The following is a 24,292-nucleotide window of genomic DNA, read 5'->3' as shown; positions in this document are numbered from 1 at the left end:
TTTGTTCTTGTAAGATCACTTGACATTGGATCTCAGAGCAAGCTAATCCAGGAAAACGGAAATGATGCTTCATATAATTATATCTGCAATGATATGTTTACAGATTCAAGTGTCACCCCCCACACAGGTACTAAGAATTAGGATTTGAGCATATGATTTTGGTGGCCATGATTTGACCTACTAAACGCAAATGCCGTATTTCTAGACATTTAAAAGTTACAGGTTACGCTAACAAATGGGCAAACAACCTCTGCTTCATCTTGACATTTATACTGCCAACATGACAAAACTTAAAAAGCATGAACAAAACGATGAGTCCAGTGGGAAAAACTAGGAGAGTGAGGAAAGGGGAGATAGGTTCAAAAAGAATTGTACTCATCACCTGACTCATACCACTGGAACCCCACAGTGTATCACCTCTACAATAACATTTACATACACACACACACTCACACACACAACCCCACATACACATTCCACGATGAGTCCAAAGAACCAAAAATAATGCATTAAGATCCACTGAAACACATCATTCTGCTTCTGCTTAGGAGGCATACTGACAATCTGATATAAATATTTGAGTAATAAATGAATGCATAATTCATAAATGGTTATATACGTATCCCATGAAATTTATTTTTCTTGCCTTCAATTAAATAAAATCACTGAGTATATTCATATAATCAACAGTTTTATGTAATTTGAATTCAGTTTATACAAATGAGGATAATAATGATACTTCATAATGCTGTAAGGATATAATAAGCTCAGTCTGCGAAAAAATAAAATGTTTGTTCAAAGTGTGCAAAATCTGACTATTCAGTTAAGATGTAAATTCAGTATGAAATCTTATAAAAATCAAATTTATTTTTCAAAACAATTGTAAGTTTTTCCCACAAATGTGCAGTTATCTATTAAATTTAAAAGGCAGGATCTATATTATAATTAGTATTACACTTTTAAGAGATTACGCTAATTTTTATTTACCTTTTTTTGTGGGTCGTGGGGCTTGAACTCTGGGCCTGGTCACTGTCCCTGAGCTCTTCAGCTCAAGGCTACTGCCCTACCCTTTGAGCCACAGCACCACTTAGCGTTTTTCAGCAATTAATTGGAGATAAGAGTCTCACGGACTTCAGTGCCTAGCCCGGCTTTGAATCGCTATCCTCAGATATCACCCTCCTGTGTGGCTCGGATTACAGGCATGAGCCACCATGCCCAGCTTTTATTTATTTATTTTTGGTTAGTTGAGTGTCTTGAACTTGGGGCCTGGGTGCTGTCCCTGAACTCTTTTTGCTCAAGGCTAGTGCTCTACCACCTTCAGCCACAGCACTACTCCCAGTTTTCTGGTGGTTTATTGGAGATAAGAATCTCATAGACGTTTCAGCCTGGGCTGGCTTTGAACCACGATCCTCACATCTCAGCTTCCTGAGTAGCTAGGATGACAAGTGTGAGCCATGCCCAGATACCCTCACTTTTAATTATCATTATTATCATTTTTTTGTGGTGGTAGTTTGAGACTAGAGTCTCTCACTAAGTAGCTCAAGTTGATCTCAAATTTGGGATCCTTCTACCTACCTCAGTCTCACAATACCTGGCACAAATAAGTGTTTCAAACATTTAATTAAAAATACCTTATTTTTTAATTGTGCATGTGTATATTACATGTACATCCTGGAACTTGAACTCAGGATCTGGGTGCTATTAATGAGCTTTGTCACTAAAGGCTAGAGTTCATCCTTGGCTCCACTTCTAGCCTTTTGGTGGTTTATTGGAGATAGTCTCTCAGACTTTCCTGTCTAGGCTTGCTTTGAACCATGATCCTCAGACCTCAGCCTCCTCAGTAGCTACGATTGTAAGTCATGAAGTCACCGGAACCCAGCTACTCAGTTTTGAAGTTCAATCCCAAACCTGTTCAAGTCAGACTTCTAAACTTTTCACAGTTTTGTTACTATGATTAATATATACATTTACCAGCTGGTCCTATATGGAAATAATAAGGCAAAGTATTTATTTTCTAGGCTTTTTTAACAGTGAAAGAGAAGTGAATTGGAGTCTCTATTTCTTACCATGTGCACTTCTAGGCAAAAAATTATATACCCTCTCTGAGCTCAGCTTCCTTTTCGTTTTTTCAAAAGGGATAACAAGACATGTATTGTAGGTCTGTGATAATAACTAACATAACACACACTTAGCTTAATGTCTGCACACATTGATACTCTCTATTCTGCACCCTCTTCCTGGCTCCTGGAGTCTCTAGCCACGTTCTCAAATTTGCCAGAGAAGTTAGGATGTCTTAGTTTGGATGCTTAATTACTGGACTGTGGATGGGGGCTTTTCCCTTCCACCCTTTTGGATAAAGCCATTGAGAAGTCAGGGGACAAGCTGAATCTAACTAAAGCCAACTAAATTCAATAAATGACTTCTTCCATTATGTAGTAATCGTGGGTGCTCATGGATACTAATTGGCTGTCTTTTCTACTTTCCTGTACAGCATTTAAGTAGTTTCTTAACACAATTTTATTTTGTCGCTTCTTAACTATATTACTGCAGGCATCTACTGTCAATGAACTTACTCCTGTGGCAGGGGTGAGGTGGGGGATGCTATTTATATGTTGCTGTATTCCACAAGCATTTGCTAGATAGTTCTGATGATTTTAGCATTGCAAAACCAGACAAAGTGGACAATGCAGCCCCTACCCCTGAAGAACTTACAGACTCACTGTTCAAAGAGAAATGATAAATACATGGGAAAAAAATCAGATCGAACATGTATCCAATAAAGCCTAGCATTGATGACTCACATCTAATCCCTGCTATTCTGGAGTTGAGATCTGAGGATTACAGTTCAAAGCCAGCCCAGGGCAGGAAAATCTGAGTCTCTTATGCTTAATTAACCAGCAAAAACCCAGAATTGGAGCTGTGGCTCAAGTGGCAGAGTAACAGCCTGGGGTGATAAAGCTAAAGGACAATACCCAGCATCTGAATTAAAGTCCCAGGACTGAAGGAAGGAAGGAAGAAAAGAGAAAAGAAAAAACAAAAGAGGAAGTAGACAGAAGAGAAGGGGAAAGGAAAGGAGAAAGTAGAAAAGGGAATGGAAGGGAAGTCCAATAACTCAAAACAGCAGAAACTGAGGAATTGTATGAAAATGAGCTACATTGACAAAGCATACCACTCAAGGCTATGAACTTCAAAGGACTTGAAGGCCTCTCATCGGTATCTCTCCTCACCCTGCAGGACTGCCTAGGCTTTTTTCACAAGCATGGTGAATAAGAACTGCCATACCTTTTATTTCACTGAATCAAGTCACCTGTCTCAGCCTGGATTAGAAGGACATGCCATGATACTGAACAGTTAGTTTTAAACCATTGTGGGCATTTTTTTTTGCAAACAGTCTACTACCAAATAAGCAAATATTTCATCTAGAGTATTTTAGATTCAAGGTATTTCAGATGACCTCATCCAAGCAAAGGGGGGGATCTAAGAAAAATGCATGAAAACACAATCATTTGAAGTTCTGATAAGACCAGCATCCATACCTAGAAAGGCTGAGGCAATATATTCTTCATATTACATTCCCTGCAACCCCTGACATGGTGCCATGCTCAAAACAGGATTCAGTAATCATCTGTCTATGTGTCCAAATCAGAAATGCACACCTGAATGAATGAAGCCCACGAGCAATCGTAATATGGAGGGATTTAACCACCGACTATTACTTTGTATACAGTTGGGATTCCTTGAAGGATTTCACCAAGATTAAATAACACAAAGTACTGTTTTAAGAAGGAATTTAAGGAATAAAGTCAATCTGCAAGTAAGAATTTGTTTTTAAAACCTACTGGGTTTCCCCAGTCCTCACACAGAAAAATGGCCAGCACGCATTTTGGAAGAATCCTGCTGTCTACTCTGTAGACTCTGCGTGCTTAGGCTGCCATTTCTCTCCCCACCCCATTCCTACCATGTCTCCCAGCAGCCCATCTCTGAGCAGAGCCCCCTGGAATGATGACTAGGCTCACTGCATTGGCTTCAGACGCCTAACACATACAGTGGTTTAAAACAGAGACAGATAACCACAGCCTTCGGGCCACATCCAGCTCCCAGAGAGATATTGTTTTCACAGGCATAATATTTTCTAAAAATTGAATTAAATATTGAGAGACTTAAATTGAAAAAATAAGTACAGATATGTTGCAAAAGCTCAAGTCTGGCTGCTGGGCCAAAACTCCCTGTAGTAGCCCTAGTCTAGAGCAAAGGAACAGCAGATATCCTCTGCTTAATGTCTAGGTAACTGGGGGCTCCCACTAGCATGTTTTGTTGGTTATGTCAAGTAGACAGTGAACCATCTGGGTTTTACACTCCTGCTTTACAACTATCATCCAAGTAGACAGTGGATTGACTGTTATGAGGATTTTAGCCCCAAACAACTCCCTCAAAAGCGAAGAGCAGCTTCCTTAACCCCTGATGTATTTCTTAAGAAAAGCTCTATAATCAAACCCAGTGGGAAACTGTCTACCATCTACCCCTCCTTCAGATACAGAGAATTTTATATAACCCCTCTTCTGTTGAAGGTCAATTTCCATAATAGTCCCATGGAATGTATTTTGGGTCCACAGAACCTCAGTGTCTATTCTATATGCCATCACACACACACACACACACACACACACACACACACACACACACACACACACACACACACACACACACACAAATAGGTGTAAATTAGGTGGATTACAGTCCAGGTCAGTCTAAGCTTACACCCAATGCCCTATTTAAAAAATAATAATAAAGCAGAAAGCATTGGCAGTGTGGCTAAGTGTTAGAGTACCTGCCTAGATGTTCAAATCTCAATACCACAGAAAATAGTACTATAGTCATGGGAGGAATCGCTGAAAACAGCAACAACTCTACTGATCTTCAGTAGAATTTTCCTGCCAAGAGAAATGACCTAACCATGTCCTAGAGGGGTCAGCAGCAGAGGAGCTGGGGGATGAAGGACATAAGGATGGATGGATGGAGAGATGACTAATGTGGGTATGTGTACAGATGGATGGATGGAGAGATAGACAATAGATTAAGGATAAAAGATGGATGGTAAAGGATAGATGGGTGGACAGATGAATGCAAGTGGCTAGATGGATAATGAATAAATGGGTGAATGGATCCATGTGGAGACAGGGCTATGGATGGAGTGATAAAACAGTACAGAGATTTCTCCATTCCTGAGATAGCGCTCAGTATTGCCTTCACTCTCTTTCTTGGTTTTAGTGTCCCCTAATTCATTTATGAAGAGAAGGAGGTGGTTTGGAAAGCACGGAGGTTATTTTCTTGGCTGAAATATTAAAATTACTTACTGAGCACGAGAAGCAGCAGAGAGTGACTGAATCCACTTTCAAAGCTTGTCACTACATTGGCATAACAGAAGTGAAGCGTGCCAGAGTCCCTTTGGAGCTTACCAAGATGGCTCCCCTCCAAGCCAGCTGTTGTATTTCAAGAGGGACCATTCAGAAGACTCAGATCTTGAACCTCACATCATTGGTAACAAAACAGCATACTGATTGGTTCCAAGAAACTCAGTCGGGGCAGTCAGATTTGGCAGCTATGTGGCTCAGAGATGGTGACACCCAATTAGAGAACATGATCAATTCCAGACTATGTGTGCTTCCATTCTTCTCCCCTCCATACACACAGTATTAACCGCTGCAATCAGGACCTGACAGCCGTGGATCCCAGTTGGTGATGCCAACTCTTCCAGGAACCATAATAATTGCTTCTCACTCTTGGTGTAATACAGTTATTTCATCTGGGTCTTCACAACGAGATGGGATGAGAAAGTGTTCCTAACCTCTTTTAGGCCACAGAATGAAAAAACTGTCCCAGAATAACACCTCAATACAGTCGAGGGTGTAGCCACGGCGTATAAATGAAATCCAGGTTTTGACCTCCCTGCCTACACTCCCCAATGTAGCAACCTCATCCATACCTTTGCCATGAGATTTGCCAAGAAAAACGATCCCATATCTAATACTCAGTTAATAATTTGTGCGAGTGACTTCATAGTCATTTTTTAGAATTTTAGCACAATTTCTGGTCAGAGAATTAATCTTGCCACCTGATCAAGTTATTTTTACAGAATATGACCTCAGACTCTATTGTCCCATCCTCATCTAATTGCCATCTTTTGGAAAAGAGGCTGGTTCTAAATGTCAAGCTTAAGGGAGTCCCGGCAAACTGCAGTGGGCAGATCATGCCCTGAGTTCAAACCCCAGGACTGGTAAAAAAAAAAAATGTCATAATGAATCTCAATATGTTGTACAATAATAGTAATAATATTTTTTTTAAAGTTGTGATCACTTACATCCTGGAAGGATCAGGCCTAGGCAAAAATGTTTTTCAAGCCGGGAGCCACTGGCTCAGGCCTGTAATCCTAGTTACTCAAGAGGCTGAGATCTGAGGATTGCTGTTCAAAGTCTGGGAGACTCTTATCTCCAGTTAACCACCAGAAAACGGGAAGTGGCACTGTGGTTCAAGGAATAGAGCACTGGCAATGAGCTGAAGACCTCAGGGATAGAGCCCAAGTCCAGAGTTCAAGCCCCACGACCAACAAAAAAAAAAAAGTTTTTCATGATTGTCTCAGTGAATAAAAACTGGTATATGCCTGTCGCCCCTGGGGAAGGGTAAACAGGAGTGAGTCCATGTGTGCTGGTCCTGGATGTAGTGTCAGACCCTATTTGAGTTAGCCACTGATCAGTTTTATCTGCCTACAAAGAACATAATGGAATTTCTGGCTCATAGTAGGCATGTGATAAATATTTGATGACTGGCTGATTGATTGAATAAATTAGTTAACTAGATTTTAATTTGCATTGGAAGCTGGAGAACATTCCACATGCTCTAGGCAAATACACAGGTCTGTCTTTACCTGAAGCATCTGGGATGGTGGGAGAAGAGGTTAATAGCCAAACTGAAAAAGGTGGCAGTGGACAATGATGCTTGGACTCACGCAAGCCTTTCAGACCTGGTCGTTGTACGTTGCTGTTGTTCATCAGTTTTGTCTTGTTGACAGTAGGGAGGATTCGCATCCTATATGCAAGTGCCTTCCTGGTTTAGAGTCCTTTTGGCTTATTTTTCAGGGAGGGTCTTTGCTTTTGCCTGGGCCAGCCTCAGACCATGACACACGGCTGTGATTCTAGCCATACACCACCATCGCTAATGTATTTTTGGAGCTACCTTTTGCCCATGTTGGTCTTGAACCACTACCCTCCTATCTCTGACTCCCGTATGGCTGGGCTTTACAGACATGCTTCCCCACAGGTGGGGGTCACTCTTTAAAAGCCTTCTTGCAGCTATCCTTTTAGTCCCTTGGGAGATGGCCCAACCTACTATGGATCATTAAAAGAAACAACTGGAAGCTGGAGGTGGAAGTTCTTCTTGTGGCTGAGTAAGGCCGGTGAGGAGGAGGAGGAGGAGGAAGAGGAAGAGGAGGAAGAAGAGGAAGAAGAAGAGGAGGAGGAGGAGGAGGAGGAGGAGGAGGAGGAGGAGGAGGAGGAGGAGGTGGAGGAGTCGTCCAGTCGTTAGACCAGGTGGCTCCAGGCAGTGGCAGCTGTCTTGGTCCTGACTGCACAGTGGAAGGGTACCATGGTCCTTACCAGTGGTACTACTGCAAGCCATGCTTCCTGTCTGCCTTGTTAGTACAGATGACGGCAGGAGAAATGCTCTGTGTGTGTGTGTGTGTGTGTGTGTGTGTGTGTGTGTTGTGTACATGTGTCTGTGTGTCTTACATCATTGGCCAGGCATTGGTGCCTGAAGAGAACCCAGTTCTATTTAAGAAATTCACACACACACTCAGGAGACTCAGGTACAGATGAGAGAGTTAGCCATTGCTCACTTTTTGTCTTTGTAGAGTGAACATAAACCAAACACGACCTTCTCCCTTCATTGTGGATACATTTTTTTCAGGCTGGCTTTTCTCAGCTGCCTTTTGAATACCTGGAGCCAAACACCCCTGTCTGGTTAATGACTTCAAAGATACCAGGTCCACTGTGCTGCAAGTGATAAAAATGTACACAGCATGTGTTGGATAAATTAATAAACTCTCCAGAGTCTCTGAGTCCTCAGGCCCAGCAGCACCATAATGAAATGTTATTCTGAAGTAGAGGAGGTGGGAAAAGGAGAAAGGGAACAGTATTTAATACATGCAAATTAACTAGTATGCAAATTGCTGCTAAGTTAAAAATAACGGACTCCGAGGGGGAGCCCTTTAAAAAAAAAAAAGCGGCTTGTTTATTCATTAGCCTAATTTCCATGATCAATCCTTCTGTTTTCTCCGTTATTAAGTACTCACATTTGGGCAAGTTTGCTTCTTGAGGAATTGTTTGGCTCCAAAACCCATAACATTGGTTTAGAACAATCACCGTACATTAGCTTGCCTCCGTCTCATTCTTGGATTCTGCTCTTAGGATGCCTTCTTTCTGGTTCTTTCTTCCTTTGCTCCCTTTTCCTCTTGCTGGTCTTTTTTTCCGTCCTTATTTGCCTTCACTTCACCTCTTTTGTTTGATGGATTCAGGGGGCTCCCCCCATGGAGAAGAATGAAGGGAAGTGTTCTATCTCCTAACACTTTATTCCAGATATCTCTTCTCTCAGCCACATTGGCCCTGGATAAGAAAGACACCCTTGTGTGCAAAAACATACACTAGAATCCAGCTTCCTTTCACCTGAGTCCTCGGCTAGGAAACAAACAGCTAGCAGAACAATGCACCCTTGATCTGGATCTGCATTTGGCCTCCTCTGCCTGAGACAGACCTTAACACAATGTTAAGGCAAATTGACAGCCCCCCCCCTCCCAAATCCTTCTCTTTTGTCTCCAGAAGCTGCCACCTTGCTACATGCGAACTTTGCTGCCCCTCAGAGGCCGAGAATGGTATGGAGCACTGAAATGCTCGGAGAGAAGGCAGGAAGCCAGAGGACCTTAGCTTCTAATATTTATACACAAAGCTTCTGGTTGCAGTGTAGGCGGGGAGTGGGGGGGGGGGAGCCCCATGGAAAAGCTGCCCTCTTGAGCAGTACAGAGAGGCATTTGGGGGGAAGTTAGGGAATAGGTTTTGCTGAAGCGGCACATGTGCTTGCAAGTCTGGTTTTCATTTTAATTGTTGTCATTTGTGCACATGGATTTTAACAAGTCATTACAAAGCATTGAAATCATTTTTTTTAAATACTAAGCACTTTTTCTAAACAGTGCTGGACTGTCGCTGTGTGTGTGAAACTGTTGATACAAACCCTGTCCCCATGGGCTGTGTCTCTTAGACATTCAAACACACAAGAGTCTGGGGATTGCCCCCCCCAAACCTCCTAACCATGTTCTCTGAGAAGCAGGAAGAACGTCAAGGCTGTCCCCATCAGGAAACCCACTCCACAGCAGGCTTGGCCACAAGCGATTTCAATGTGCACACAAATTCCCAGAGCAAATAACTCTGATTCTCACTTCTTCCTTCCCTTGTCATTGCTGCTGGCGACTCCCAGGAGACACCCCATTTCGGAGTGGGAACCACATTTGTCAAGGCCAGGGCATTATCATCCCCCCTCTTACAGCACCTATTACTCACGGGCAGGAGATGTCAAATATGAAAAGTCACGTGTAGGCAGGTGCTTAGGATGGTTCACACACAGGAGGCGGCCATGGGGGAATCAATTTGCATTCCAGCCTCTGAGCCTCCAGTCTGAAGACTAAAAGTGGTGTCAAAAGGCCAAAGACTTTAAAGAGACGGTTGCACTGGAATTAGTCGCCGATACCGAATTCAAAATGGAGCCAGAGATAAATTATTATCATTTAAGCTTTGCGCATTTTTTAAATACATACTGTCACTGCAATATTTCCACAGAATGAAGAAATAAATCACCTTGCTCTGGACATTTTTTAATAACTTTAAGAATGTGGTTAGGGCAATGCTTAACTTTATTGACGTATTGTATGGTTCATCCATCTCATCAAACCTCAATGAAACGCCAATGAATATTAACGGAGGGCGCCTAATATACTAGGTAGGACTTGGAGAATCCACCCCCACCCATCATGTGTACCATCTTGGAGCTCTAACTCATCAGCTTGACTCTTGTCAGAGGCAACCCATTGCCCACGAAGTAAAGCTTCATGGAGTTGGGGCATGGGCTGGCAAAATTCTACCTGGGAGATTTGCTTCATCAAGTCTGGGAGGGAAAAGCCAAATCTATGGGACCATGGCTATTCATGAGTGGGCTCAGGCTTAGGTGCTTTCCCTGTGAGCACGGGACCCAGACTCCGTGAACGCCAAGAAAACAGAACTTGCCATCACTCAACAACTGTGCCTCAAATGTTGGCACTGCTGACATTAGTCCTGTTGGGGTACAACCCTGCCCTGTTTTCACAGAACAGAAAGATGGGAACCTTCTGCTCACCAAAATCCATGGCCAAGTTTTATTGTACAGTCAAGTGAGGTGGGGGGGTGGGGAGAACAATGGGCCTAAGTGTCATGGGGTTTTTTCATTGGTTTTTGTTGGTCCTGGGGCTTGAACTCTGGGCCTGGTGCTGAAATGTCATGGTTTTTAAGTCAACTTCCTTTTCACTGGCAAATGATAATGGTGGCATATTTAACAGAGAAGTGGGACCAAGGAGAGCTTTGTAACCAAAGGAATAAGAATGAATTTATTTGAGCCATTTCTCCAACACTACCACTGGGTTATATTCTTCAGCGCCTTGGATTCTCAAAGACAGACATTCCCTCTCACTCCCAGGTCATCTCCGAGCTGTTGGCTTTGCAAGAACACTCGATACGCCAACCTTCCTCTCTCAGCCATTCTCTGAAGGGTCTCTTGGGTCCCCTAAATCTATCCAGCTGTACCTCCCCCATGACCTCCATCAGGGCGTCTGTCACACTTCACTCTGTCTTTTACTTGTCTGTCTTCTCCAATCTTCTGTGAACCCCTGGGGGAAGGGGGCGGCCAGTGACTCTATCTGTCATGCTCACTCAAGATTGCCTCTATAGACCCAAAAGTTAATAACTCTTAAGATTGTGGTTAAGGTAACACTCAACCTTATTGATACAAGGGATGGCTCATCCATCTCGTCAAATCTCGGTTAGATCTCAGTGACCATTAAACCAAGGGAGACCTAGAATGTCTGTCCTAGGCAGTGGAGCCTGGCTGAGAGTAGATGCTCAATAAATATTTTAGAATCTATAAATGAAGCGTAGACCACAGAGCCCCCAATTGGGGAGGGGCATCATTAACTATGGAAGGCTCTCTCCCCTGAACACATACATCCTTGGCTGCCAACTGAGCAATCCGCAGTGAGACTTACAGTGCCTGAGAAAATACATTATAAGCCATGTAAAGATTAGACAAAGGTATACACATTTAAATATGGCCCTTCTTATTTATGGCTATAAACCATACACAAAGAGAAAAGGTATCTTCTGTAGAGCAAAAGAAGCAAAGTAACAAGCAAATATTGGAGAAAGTTCTGCAGAAAACATTGCAGAAATGGTTTAATATCTCTGCTACATAAAGAATTCATATAAATTGATTTTTTTAGAAAATCAAGACCTCAATAGATAAGTAGGCAGAGGACATGAGCAGAAAAATTCATATAAAGAAATTATGAACTAGCAAATGAAAAGGTATCAGAATAGCCCTGCCTTGCCAATAAAAACAACTGTGTGTGCAAGACTTGAGTCCAGAGTTAAGGAAGGCCAGTGGCTCTGCCCTCTGTCTCACTCATGGCCCAGCAGGATGGGGGTAAGGCCTCTGTATATCAATGTAGCAAGGCAGGGCTTTGAGGAAGAGCCTCCCTGACAAACAAGAGACACAGACAGCAGCACTATGGCTCACAGGATGCAATCTGAGCTGGCAGGCAATGGAGAGGGTGAAAAACGGAACAAGTACAGAATGAGGCATGGTTTAGGGAGACCCAGGGCTCCTACCTGACAGTCATGTGGGCCTCCGGTTGAAATCTGGCTTATCCCTGGGGCCTCAGGGGACCTTTTTTGCTGATATTCTTGGGGTTATTTGGCATTCAGTGCTTCTGACCCAATTGTGGGGGAACAGTGTCATAGTAAGAGTGCCTAATGTGGCTAGCTCAGCACCTGGCTCGTAATAAAACTAGACCTAGCCAGGCATAGGCGCTCACACTTATAAGCCAGGCTACTCAGGAGGCTAAAATCTAGAGGACTGCAGTTTTAAGCCAGCCCCAGAAGAAAAATGTGTGCAACCTTACCTCAAAATTGACTAAGAAAAAACAAAATACAGGGCTGAAGGTATATATGGCTCAAGTGGTAGAACACCAGCTAAGCAAGCAAGCTCAAGGAGCACAGACGCTGAGTGCAAACCCCAGTATCAAACAAACAAAAACTACAGCTCTGAAATACAAAACTCTAATGTAGGAGCCAAAAAATATAAATAATGAATGCTGACAGCCACAGGTTTTTGGCTTCTTCTATGAGTAGCTGCTGTAGAGTTGCCTCTAAGACACCCACCAGAAGGGAAATGAGACAGCATGGCAGACAGGTTACTCCAAAGTTCAGGAATGGCTGTGGGCAACACAGCATTGACAAAAATAAGACTTTGTGTGTTAAGCTTTCAAAAGTTAAAAAGACTCAATTTGGCAAGCTTGATGCTGTATAAATATAAGCAGAGAAGTTTAACAACAACAAAATAATAAAAACACAGTAACAATTTCCCAAGCCACATGTAGCAGTTACTGTGGCAATAAGAATCAAGAATCTCAGGAAAGAAAGTCCCCAGAGTTCCCCCAAATGATGATCAATCCTCTTGGGTCCTGGCTACTTGCGACCCACAAGGTACGCCAACACTGAGGTCCAATGGTTCATTTGGAACTCATAAGGCAAATCTACACAGAGATCTTCACGGGATCACCTATGCTTCTGACCACCTTGGGGGAGGAAAAGAATCAAGTGAGATCCAGAGTGAAAGCAAGAGAGGAAGTCCTCTTTCGTCTGGTTGATTCTTCAAATATCACATCAAGATTTCACTGGAAAGCCATGTGGCGGTGGTTCACTAGCCTGTCATCCTAGCTACTCAGGAGGCTGCGATCTGAGGACTGTAGTTCAAAAGCACCCAAGCAGGAAATTCTGTGAGCTTCCTATCTCCAATTAACTGCCAAAAAAAAAAAAAGGTAGAAGTGGAGGTGGCTCAAGTGGTAGAGTGGCACCCAGACCTAGCTGGGACAGGCATAAACAAAAACAAAGCAACAATAGCAAAAAGAAACTCTCACTGAAGCTAGGCATGGTGACACACCAATAATTCCCGCATTCAGGAGGATGCAGTTGGGAGGATCACAAGTTCCAGACCCATCTGAGCTACACAGTGAGTCCCTGTGTCTAAACCAAACCAAACAAATAAGATATTAGTGCAAATAACTTGATTGGGTGATATAAATGCTAAGCTCAAATAGTGTCAACTAGTCATAAGCTTATCAACATTTATTAAAGCTGGCAATTAGCATTTGTGCATGGTATTACATGTGGCTTCTTCCTCAGTGAAATCAATTTCTTTTAGCCTGGTTGAGAATCATCTAACTATTGTTTAAAATGTTGAAATTGAGCAGACTGATGTTATCAAGAACCCGGCTGTCAAAATTCAATTGAACCCAACAGTATTTATAGTTTTTCCACATCTGGCTAAAATGGACTAGCAGGAATTGGACTTTGCCCTCTGGTCCAAAATCAACAAACTAAAAGCAGGCTTTAAAAATACATGAAAGAACAGTTTTCAAGATCCTGGCTATTGGATTTGACAATAGACAGTGGGAGACAAGTTACAGATGAGAGGAGCTTTATTGTCGTTGCAGATTGCTGCCCTGAGGACTGTTCCAGACCATGGCGCAAAAAAGAAAAAAAAGACAAGAGATGGAAGGCTGAGCTCAGGGAGCTTCTGGAGTTGAGGGTACAGAGTTGAGAGTCTAGAGAGACGAGGGAGCTAGAGTCCATTAGACAGAGAGAAGAAAGCCCAGCCTGCGTTCTGCTGTGTGATGAGAAACAGCACAAATATTTCCTCCCCCGACATCCTTTCTACTTTTACAACAGGACAGAATGACAGACTGACAACCAGGTGCCAACAGCTCACACCTGTCATCCTAGCTGCTCAGGATGCTGAAGTCTGCGGACTGTGTTTCACAGCCAGCCCAGGCAGAAAAGTCTGTGAGACTTTCATCTCCACCTGACCACCAAGATGCCAGGTGTGGCTCAAGTAGTAGAGCACTAGCCTTGAGCACAGAAGCTAAGAGACAGCACCCAGACCCAAAGTTCAAGCTTCACAATCTTCAAAAAAAATGAGGAAAAAAACCACCAAGATGACCGAGATATTCTGGCTACTTCTATCCAGAAAAGCACAAGTAAAAATTGTGAGAAGCACATATTAAACAGTAATATCAGACATGCTGAAAGGTGACGTCTTAGGTCTAAAGGCCAGGAGAACCAGAGCAACAAAGCTAAGAACTCTGAGGAGCCTGCAGGGTCACCAACTTAACAAATTCCAAAACTCTGTGACCAGGGGCTAGCCTGTGAAACGCAATCCAGGTTTAGCTCCAGACATAAAAGGAAGCAATTTCTCTCACAGTGAGTAATAAAGGGATTGAAACTTATTGGAATTCATCACCCCCAAGAGAAGGTGCTGGCAGGAAATGCACATGCCTTCCAAAAAGGTTCCAGCAAATTTATGAATGACAGAATTGTAAATGACCTCTCTTGCTCACTCCTTCCTGCTCCATGTCTAAGGCAGACATGGTCCTTCAGAGACCCAGCCGGTGTTTCCCATAATGGATGTGGGTTGCACAGATTTCACTATGAACCAGGTAAATTCCAGGCTCTTACTCTATGTCCCCCACAGCAGCCTGGATTTAAGTTGCCAGAGGACACTCTCTTCCCATTCCCTGTCCTGTCCTCCTCCCCCAGATTCGCTTACCAGATAGTTCAGTTGTTCCACCATTGTGCATCTCAGAGATTTCATCAGCAAATCAATTCCCTGGACAATTCACAACAAAGAACCCTCCACTCCTACTCAGTTTCTGTATCAAGGACATGGCCTCCTGTGTCCTCTTCTGAAGTATAGAACAATATTCATCCTACTGGTAAATGTGCCTTGACTCTCTATGCTCAAGAAATCAGAATTTAATTTCCCTCCTCCCCCCTTACACACACACATTCATGGTCAGCCAGAATGCGAATCCTGTCAACTGCTCCTGAAATTGAAGTACAAAGCTGGAAGTACAAAGCTCTTTAACACACACACACACACACACACACACACACACAAACACACAGAAATACATAAGCAGGATGAATAATAATGCAACACAGTTTCCTCAAATAAGAATTTGCCCTTCACTTGCATTTAATGTAAGAGAATGCTTTATACTCTCATAAATGGCAGGATTCAGCTAGGGTCCAGATGCCACATGCTTTGGATTTCTTGAGTGAATAAGGGAGGACAGAAAGATAGAGCAAAAGCGGAGCATGGATTTGTCCTAGTTGAGGAAGACCTTAGGGCTATTCTGCTTAAGTATCTTGGTGTTACAGGTAGGAAGTGATCATGGTCTTCTGACCTGCTGTAACTGCAGAAAACCTAGAAGCGATAACCTCCGTTAGGGTCTTCAGCAACCTGAACTACCATAGAGGAAAAGAGCCCTGATTGTTCTTCAGGTACCAGGGAGTTTGGCGTGATGGAGCACTTACCACAGAAGGCTGATCTGAAACACTGTATGGGATAGACCCCATGCGTTCATTCACTTATATATTTACTCTGATTTGAGGGGGGTTCCCCTGAATTCATTTGTTGGAATAATACAAAATTTGAGGAGGTAAAATGAAAGATCACAATAACAAACGAACAAAGCACAATGAAGCAACTGGGTTAGGCCAAGTGTCTCAGGAGCCTCGAGACAAACTCTGAGCAGGACTTAGGTGGTAAGGAGTCTTGTAGGCAAGACATCTAGCCATCCAACAGAAGGAAGGGGCACAGCAAAAACTCAAGAGGACACTAGTGTCATTCACCATCAGTCCACAGGCAGTGGAATGGGTATTTCTGAGAAATCAAGTGGGCTGCAATCATGCCCTAAGCACAGCCTCCACAAGCGACATTTTTTTTTCAACTGTTTACAAGTCAGTTGTGTTTTCTCTGGGTTTATTTCCTGAGAGGGGGAGGGGTGGCACTGGAGTTTGAATCAAGGGACCAAAGTATCTCTTCCCCATTCAGATAAGGGAGGGAAAGTGAGCAGCCAAGTGACAATCCTACTTTACCTTCCAGCCAGGAAATGGCTTCAAAGACCACGAAATTGATGCGCCTGTTGGAGATTCTGCCCAGTATGCTCACTGGACAAAGACCCGATTGTGTGGTCTGATGGATTTGTTATCTTTTTTTTTTTGCCTCAGCTATAAAAAACAAGAAAAAAATTGGACAAACCCCGATGTTTGTGGGTCTGAGTGGGTGCCTGTCTTCTTCTGGAGAGCACTGACTATAAGGTAAGGCTGAGGGTGTGGGTGTAGGGTTATGGGTTGCTGAGGGATGTTGGGAAGACAGCAGGACTGGGCAAGGCTAGACAGCACGAGTCGAAACCAGAACCCCGCGTATTCCACAAAGACCTTTCTTCCCATTGGGCTTCAGCATAGCCAAGAACCCTGTGGCTGAGTTTGTGAAATAGGGCAATGGAGGAAAGCAAGTGGAATTTGTTCACCAGTTTTCAGGTTGAATTATGGAGTTTTCTGATGATGTGTGTCCCATTTCTCATTGTATTTCATTATCAGGTGCTTCAGTACTAGTCTGGTAGTAGCTTAGTAGTAGTAGCTTAGTGAGTGATGGAACTGTCCATCTTTGAGGGCTAAGATCTCTTTGTTCGGTTTGCAATGAGAATCAAGACCTCCAGACCTGTGTTGACTGGACATAAACAGTATGCTGGAGGACAATGATTATCTACATGTGTCTATCACATACCTTATCTACACTCAACTCGTGATCGATGAAGTTCAACTTTCTTGCTCCAGATAGGAATACCAGTCAAATTATTTTTTCTGGATGTTAAACAAATAACCCAAAAATGAATCACTGAAAGTTTGTGGTCTATGTCTTGGGAGCCAGAAAAAATAGAATAAGACTCCAAAGGAAGATACATGGCAGTAGGCCAGAGCCTATGGGGAGTTGGCTAATTTTGGAGTCTAATGACGGATACTCAATTTTAAATGATTGCCTATAAACCCTACCCATTCTCCACAGACTGCTTTTAAGTAGAACTCTCCTGCACACATAAAATATATTAGTGTTAAGTTAAGGTAGAACTGGGGAGCTCTTCAGTTGAAGGAAAGCCTTATGGGAAACTAATGGTGGGTCAAAGTAAGCAAGGCACTGAACAGGCTTCTGAAATTCAGAAAGCAAAATATTAAATCCAAACCCAGGTGGGGAAAAAAGAAAACAGTAAGAGAAGTTTCCGGATAGATTTTAACATGAAGAAGAAATTCTCTTTGTAGGGAATAAATGTGTTGATGCCTTCCTTACATTCATGCATTGTATCTTAACCCTCAATGTGGTGGTATTTAGAGCTGAGGCTTTGGAGAAGTACTTGGACCATTGGGTAGGATTAGGGAGCCCAAAAAATGCCCCCCAGAACTCCCCTGAGGACAGAGGAACTCTGTCCAACCATCTTGAAGAAAGGCTTACTAAACCAGAGTCAGGCAGGCTGGCACTGTGCTCTTGAACCCCTAATCTCCAGAGCAGTGAGAAATAGTTTCACAAGTTTTTATAAACTATCCAGTTCTATGGTACTATATCATTGTAGCTTAAATTGGCTAAGACACTGGTATATAAACTAAAATTAAATTTTAAAAAGGAATTTGCTGGAAATCTAAAGCAAACTGAAACAAACAAACTTAAAGTTACTGGCATAACCACACAGAAAAACTATCCCAATGTATTTTAAAACACATCAATCAACTTTATACCCTAAGTTAAAAAAAAGAACTATAAAAACATTATACACTGTGTGTCTCCAAGTATCATACTGTTGTTACATGGGTGTTTATGCTATTCTTAGACTGTTTTTTGTGATTGTAGGGTAAAGTTAATTAATACTTATATTGACATTTTTAACAACAGTGATTTTAATATCAGAGGACATGTAGGCAGAAATATAAGTGGATTAAATAGAAATCCCGTAATCTTGAATTTGAAGTACCCAAGTAAATTAATGGTAATTATTTTCTTTTGAAAATCTAAGCTAGCTCTATAAACTGAAAAATACAGAAATGATGACCGACAAGGACCCCCTTGAAGAAATGACTTGCTCCTTCTAGACAAGATTACTTTATTATACTCAAAATCAAGAAGGCAACTAAAGGTTACTACGAGGTGGTTGTTTTCAAAAAGACTCAGAATCAAAGTTGACAAAGCACCCGTTCCCCAAAACTCGGACCAGTTGTTACTTGGTAGGGATAAATTTTAAGACTGATATCAAATCAAATAGGTTTGAATCCATTATCCCAAAATGAAACTAAAGAAATAAAAAAGCAGGCATCAGTGGCTCATGTCTGGAATCCTAGCTCTTCAAGAGACTGAGATGTAGAGGACAGAAGTCTGAAGCCAGACTGAGTAGAAAAGTTCTGATGATTCTATCTCCAATTAACTCAGATGGAAGGATGGCTCATGTGGCAGAGCACCAGTAAAGCAAGCAAGGTCAGTGATCACGAGCCCTTAGATTCAATACCTGGTAAGAGGCCAGGAGTGTGGAACAGTGCTTGGCTAGCATGCACAAGCCCTGGGTTCAATTCCTCAGGACCATATATACAGAAAAAGCCTGAAGTGGCGCTGTGGCTCAAGTGGTAGAGTGCTAGCCTTGAAAAAGCTTCAGCACAGTGCCTAGGCCCTGAGTTCAAGCACCACAATTGGCAAAAAAAAAAAAAAAGATATGGTAACAGTAAACACATACATACACAAACATGCGCACACATGTGCATAAACACACACACACAGCAAAAAAAGAAAACTTAGAAAACAAATTGATTTTTTTAAAAAAACTGTAATCAAATTGGTGATTTTTTTCTATAGTATCATATAGAAAATTCTACGTGAAGGAAAAAAATGAAATTACAAACTCAGCATTTGGTAACCATGAAATGAACTGGTGGACTGAAACAATGATCATTAACTCAGCTAAGACCATAGGAAAGTCACCCCCCCTCACCCTCCACAGACATCAGCAGGACCGCCCTAATGCAAGCACACAACTCCATCCGTGAATCAGTTTTGCCAAAGAGAGAGAGAGAGAGAGAGACAGAGAGAGAGAGAGACAGAGAGAGGGAGAGAGGAAAACAACACAACTTAAATCTGAATCTAATCAAGTCCCTAGCTCTACCAATTAGAGGAATTCATTAAATGACACCATGGGATCCAATTAACACAATCCAGACAGTATTTAGGAAAAACAACCCTGTTTCTCCAACAACTAAATTATAAGAACGAATGAGAGCCAGAAGGGAAAGAATTAGGTTAAGAGACTTAGATGGCCAAGCACCAATGGTCCATATCTATAAGCCTCACTACTTTGAATGCTATGTTCATGAGGATCACGGTTCCAGGCCAGTCTATGTATATCAGTGTGTTGCTATGACATCACTGTATTATCCAGTGATGTCACTGTATTTCTCTGGGATGGCACTGTATTTCAAAACAAGTTGACCCAGAATGGCAGAAGGAAGCAATGACTGGAAAGATGCTACTGTCTTGCTGATTTCTGAGCCTCTCAAAGGTTCTTGTCCCTCAACTGAATGATTTATAGAAAACTCTAACTTGCATCCTCAAAGCATCTGCTGTATCTACAATGGCTGCCCTAACCATTACATTGGAACTTATAAAGTCATCCCATCTGTCAATTTATACAAAGATCCCTGGCAAATAACCATGGGCAAAGTACCGAGACAGCAACATTTATAACACCAATTGGCATTTTGGATTTAATGAGTTCAATTTGAACCAAAACTGTATTTATGCCTTTACAAAGGTTGTTTAATGAGATATACAAAGGGCTGGGTGGTTTGTTTTTGTTTTACCAAGAACTGTGCTCATAAAATTGCTCTGTTCATAGTGAGGGTAAAGGTACGCCTCGGTCATCACAAATTAGATCACAGATCACAGTGCAAGTCATGCATGAAACCTAAGTCAATACCACACTGCTTCTCAGGATCCAAGAGTGTGATGGTGGGGGGTGGGTGAGATGAGAGAATGCAAGAGTTTTACTGTGCTGGTGTCTGGTTAAACCTCTTCTGAAATATTAGGTCTGAATTCTATTCTCCACTAATACAAAACTAGACTAACAAACCCTGATATGTTCTAAGAAAAGCAAAATTTCTGGAAACTATTGTGGATGAAATCTTGCCAGAAGAACAAGTGCAAAGTAAAGATTAAAAGACAGGTAAAGTCTATCCTCAAATGTGTCATATGTTGATAATGAAAATAACAATTACTTGTGTAATCCCCCAAGAAAGAGCTAGAATAATCAGGTAAAGGGAAGACCTGGGCAAACCCCACATCACAAAATGCTATTACATGCTTGGATCTGAAATGGGACTATGAGATTGCCATTGGTGGATTTTTGCAACACTAACAGTAAACTGGTAAAATCTAGGCCACGACTTTCTTCAGCACTGAAACACAGGATTTACATGTTAGCCAGAGAGTTGGTCTGGTAACACACTTAATTGTCTAAAAGGTTGGTGTGGTTGCATATGCTTGTCCCTGTAACTACGCTAGAAAGCCTAAAATAGGTGGAGCACAGTCTAAGCACACATTTAAACAAGAAACAAGACCCTATCTCCAAAGAGCAAGTGCAAATAAGAATAGTGGCATGGGCCAGAGGTACAGCTCTTGCCTGGCAAGGTGCCTAACTCCAAGTTCAAACTCTAATGAGAAAAGGAATGCTGTTACCATCCCAAAGGCCCAGTCTAAGAACAAGAAGGCAGTTTCAGGAACCAGGACGTGGGCTCTCATCTAGACAATCTTCCAGCACTGTGCCCTTACACTTTCCAGCCCCTAGAACCATGAGAAGGAATAAACTTCCGTTGTTTCTCACTTATAAAGTTAAGGCTGGTAATAAAAATTATGTCCTATGTCTTTATAAAAATAATAAATAAAATTACCTTCCTCTGGACAAATTAATTGCATCCCCAGGAAAGACAGAAAAAAAAAGTTTCCACTGCCAACTTGACAACTCTAGGGGAACCTTGACAGTACGTATCTCATGATGAATTTGATGCTGTTTTTGTCTCCATTTTGATTTGCTGTTCTTGGAATGCAAAATTCTTCAGGCTGCAAAATTCTTTCAATAAAGAATAATCCCTAAGGTAAAACACTAGCAGTTGTTTGGGTATTGGAGTGATTGGAATCGGGAACCTATTTTATGGACAAATCCCCCAGAATCCCTAAACACCCCCCCCCCCACAAGCCAAGGGATGTGAGGCCATCAACCTCCCTTCAGACAACTGGGGATTCAGGCAGCTGGCCAAGTTATTACAGGCTGCAGAAGAACAAGAGATGTACCCTGGGTTTGGCCTAAGACTAAAGAGGAGGAGGAGAGGGGGCATGTAGCGTGGCCTCCATCCGCACAGAAAGGATCAAAAGCAAGCACTCCACAGTTGAGCGAGCAGAGGTGAGGCGTGGGGGAGGGTGAAGCGGAATCTCCTGCCTGTTCTTCAGGGGAGATTCATACTGGCAAAACAGAGCCAGCTCCTAGCCCCTGACTGAGAGAAAAGCAGCCCCACAGGACTTAGGAATATCACGCCGTCCTCCTGACACATCTCCCAACTTTGATTTCACTTCCTCAGGAGCCCCATTTCATTACAACCAAGTGCTCCATGCCACAGAAAGCACCACAGAGGGGAAATAAGAAACGATAACTGTACCCTCCAACTCCCCCTCCACTCCTTGCTTTTGTTTGGACTTCAATGGCATCACAAAGCACAGAAAACCTTTCCATGATATCACCTCCTCTTCTCGGAAAATATTTACTGCCTCTCTCCCCCGAGTAATATCTTCTTTCTTTTTTACACTCTTGTTCAATTTCAGGTTTCAATTTCAGTAATTTTATTGACATGACAACATATTCAAATATGGCTGGAGTTAATCCAGCCGTGTTCCATGTCTGGGGCCCGTTTTCCTATTATCGCTGTCTTTTCTATTATTCCCCATCTCTTATTTGGTGATAGGCAGGCAGAGAAAAGGAGGGTTATCAAGCCGTCCTAATTTTTCCCTTGGAATGGTGAAGAATCTTCCTTTGCATCTTAGAAGGCAGTCTATGGTGCTGTAATGCAGTGAGATCAAAGAACATAGCCCATTTTCTTGCTATTTTATACACAAGGGGTTCTTCTGCCATCTCTCTGTCTCCCTTGATTTTCAAAGTCTGTCTCATGTTCAGTTTCAAACAGTGTCTGGATGTTGCCGGTGTTGTTCTTATACTTGTATCTGGGGGTGGGGATGGTGAATCTGAAACCTGTTAAAGGTATATACTGGGTTTCCTGAGCTTCCATAGCAAATGACTGACATGCTGGTGGTTTTCAACCACAGATATTTGTTGTGTCCCATTTCTGGAGTTGGGAAGCCCCAAGCCAGAGTATGAGCAAGGCCATGTCTAAAGCTTCTTTGGGGCAGGGAGGGAGGGAAAAAGGGAGGGAGGGAAAAGGAACTTTCCTTACCTCTTCCTTGAATGGCTACCATTCTCACCATCCTTGGCTTGTAAGTGCATTATTCCAAATTCTCCCTCCTTGACCATGTGGCTTTTCTCCCTGTGTCTGCATCCTCATTTCCCTCTCTTTATATTTAGGTCGAGGCTGATCTTAATCAAGTAAAATCTCTTTTTTTCAATCTTGGCGATATCTACAAAGACTATTTATTAAGAAGTTCCAAACTCCAAGTACTGTAGTTAGGGCTTGAATAGATCTGAACAGGACATAAGTTAAGGCACAAGAGCCGAAGGTGACTAAAAATAAACCCCAAAACATCCTGTTAATGAGGCTCTTAGGTTTCTCCTTGTGGAGTAAGAGAACAGCCCAGTCACACACCAGTTGATGGCCAAGAATTCAGAATATTCTTCCAAGAGATCTCAGTCTGGAAGTGACTGGCCTCTCAATTGTGGGAAAAAAAAGTCATCCGACTTCTCTATTTGTATTGTTTGCTAGAGTTAAATACATAGAGGCTGAGACAATATCAACATAGATGCCATAATGAAGTCCTGATAACTTTATTTCACTTCTTCTTGCATACAAATGCAGGTATCAGGGAAACAGGAAATAATCAGAGGCTTACTCCTGTCATCCTAGCTATTCAGGAGGCTGAAATCTAAGGAATCATGGTTCAAAGCCAACCCTGGAAGGAAAAAACCTATGAGACTCTTCTCTCCAATGAACCATCAAAAAGCCAGAAGTGGAGCCATGGCTCAAGTGATGGCCTTGAATACAAAAGTTAAGCGCCAGCAAAGAGGCAGGATCACCTCCCCTATTAGAAAAGCTTTGCCTCGTGAAGGAAACATACAACATACACTCCCATATAGTGAATGCTGTTTGAGTGCGTTTTTTTAGGAGCACTAAGAGTAGAGCCTGGGGTTAGGAGGTAAGAAGTACAAGGTGCAAGCATAAGGCAAGTGGTGCCAGGTGTGATCTCTGTATCGGATTTTTCTTTTATTTTTTTTTTAATTTTCTGAGACACAGTATCACAACATAGCTCAGGCTGGCCTGGAACTCTCAATCCTCTTCCCTCAGCCCATCAAGTGCTGAGATTACAAGTAACTGCCAACATACCCAGTCTCGGGTTATCTCTCTGTAAAATGCACTGGAATACTTGCATATTTGGACACCAGATTGTCAGTTTGAACAAAAGACAAAGGGGCACAGGGGTGGTATATAAAAGAACATCTGTTCAAACAGTATCCCAAACCAAATCCTGATTCTCATGAGTTTACTTCCTATTGGCGGGGAGGAGGAAGAGACATTGACATTTATCAGCCAAATTAATATATTTATAGTATGTCAAGGGGTGGTAAGTATTGTACACATTAGGGGGAAAATCCATCAACAAATACTCACTGTTTGCTAGAGAGGGTTTTTTTTTTCTATACAAGCTTTGTTCAAGGGATATTAGCTCTTGATGTATGCCACCAAAAGGCATACAGAATAAAGCGTCCTGCATCATCTGTTAAAAACTGTTTGTTCTTCAGTGATGGAAAATTCCAGAATGTCAGTTTTTGCATTTTTTTAAATATTCATGGTATTAT

The 24,292-nt window shown here is 42.3% G+C and overlaps 1 long non-coding RNA gene across 1 annotated transcript in view; it reads right to left on the bottom strand.

The window, feature by feature from the left end:
• Positions 1-24,292, bottom strand: part of LOC150043061 (uncharacterized) — a 200,944-nt gene that overhangs the window by 851 nt on the left and 175,801 nt on the right. The window lies entirely within an intron of this gene.

This window comes from Megascapheus bottae, chromosome 32 (assembly GCF_031878675.1).
Source record: "Megascapheus bottae isolate mThoBot1 chromosome 32, mThoBot2.hap1, whole genome shotgun sequence".
Classification (NCBI taxonomy): Eukaryota; Metazoa; Chordata; class Mammalia; order Rodentia; family Geomyidae; genus Megascapheus; species Megascapheus bottae.
This window is presented reverse-complemented; position numbering and strand designations above follow the sequence as displayed.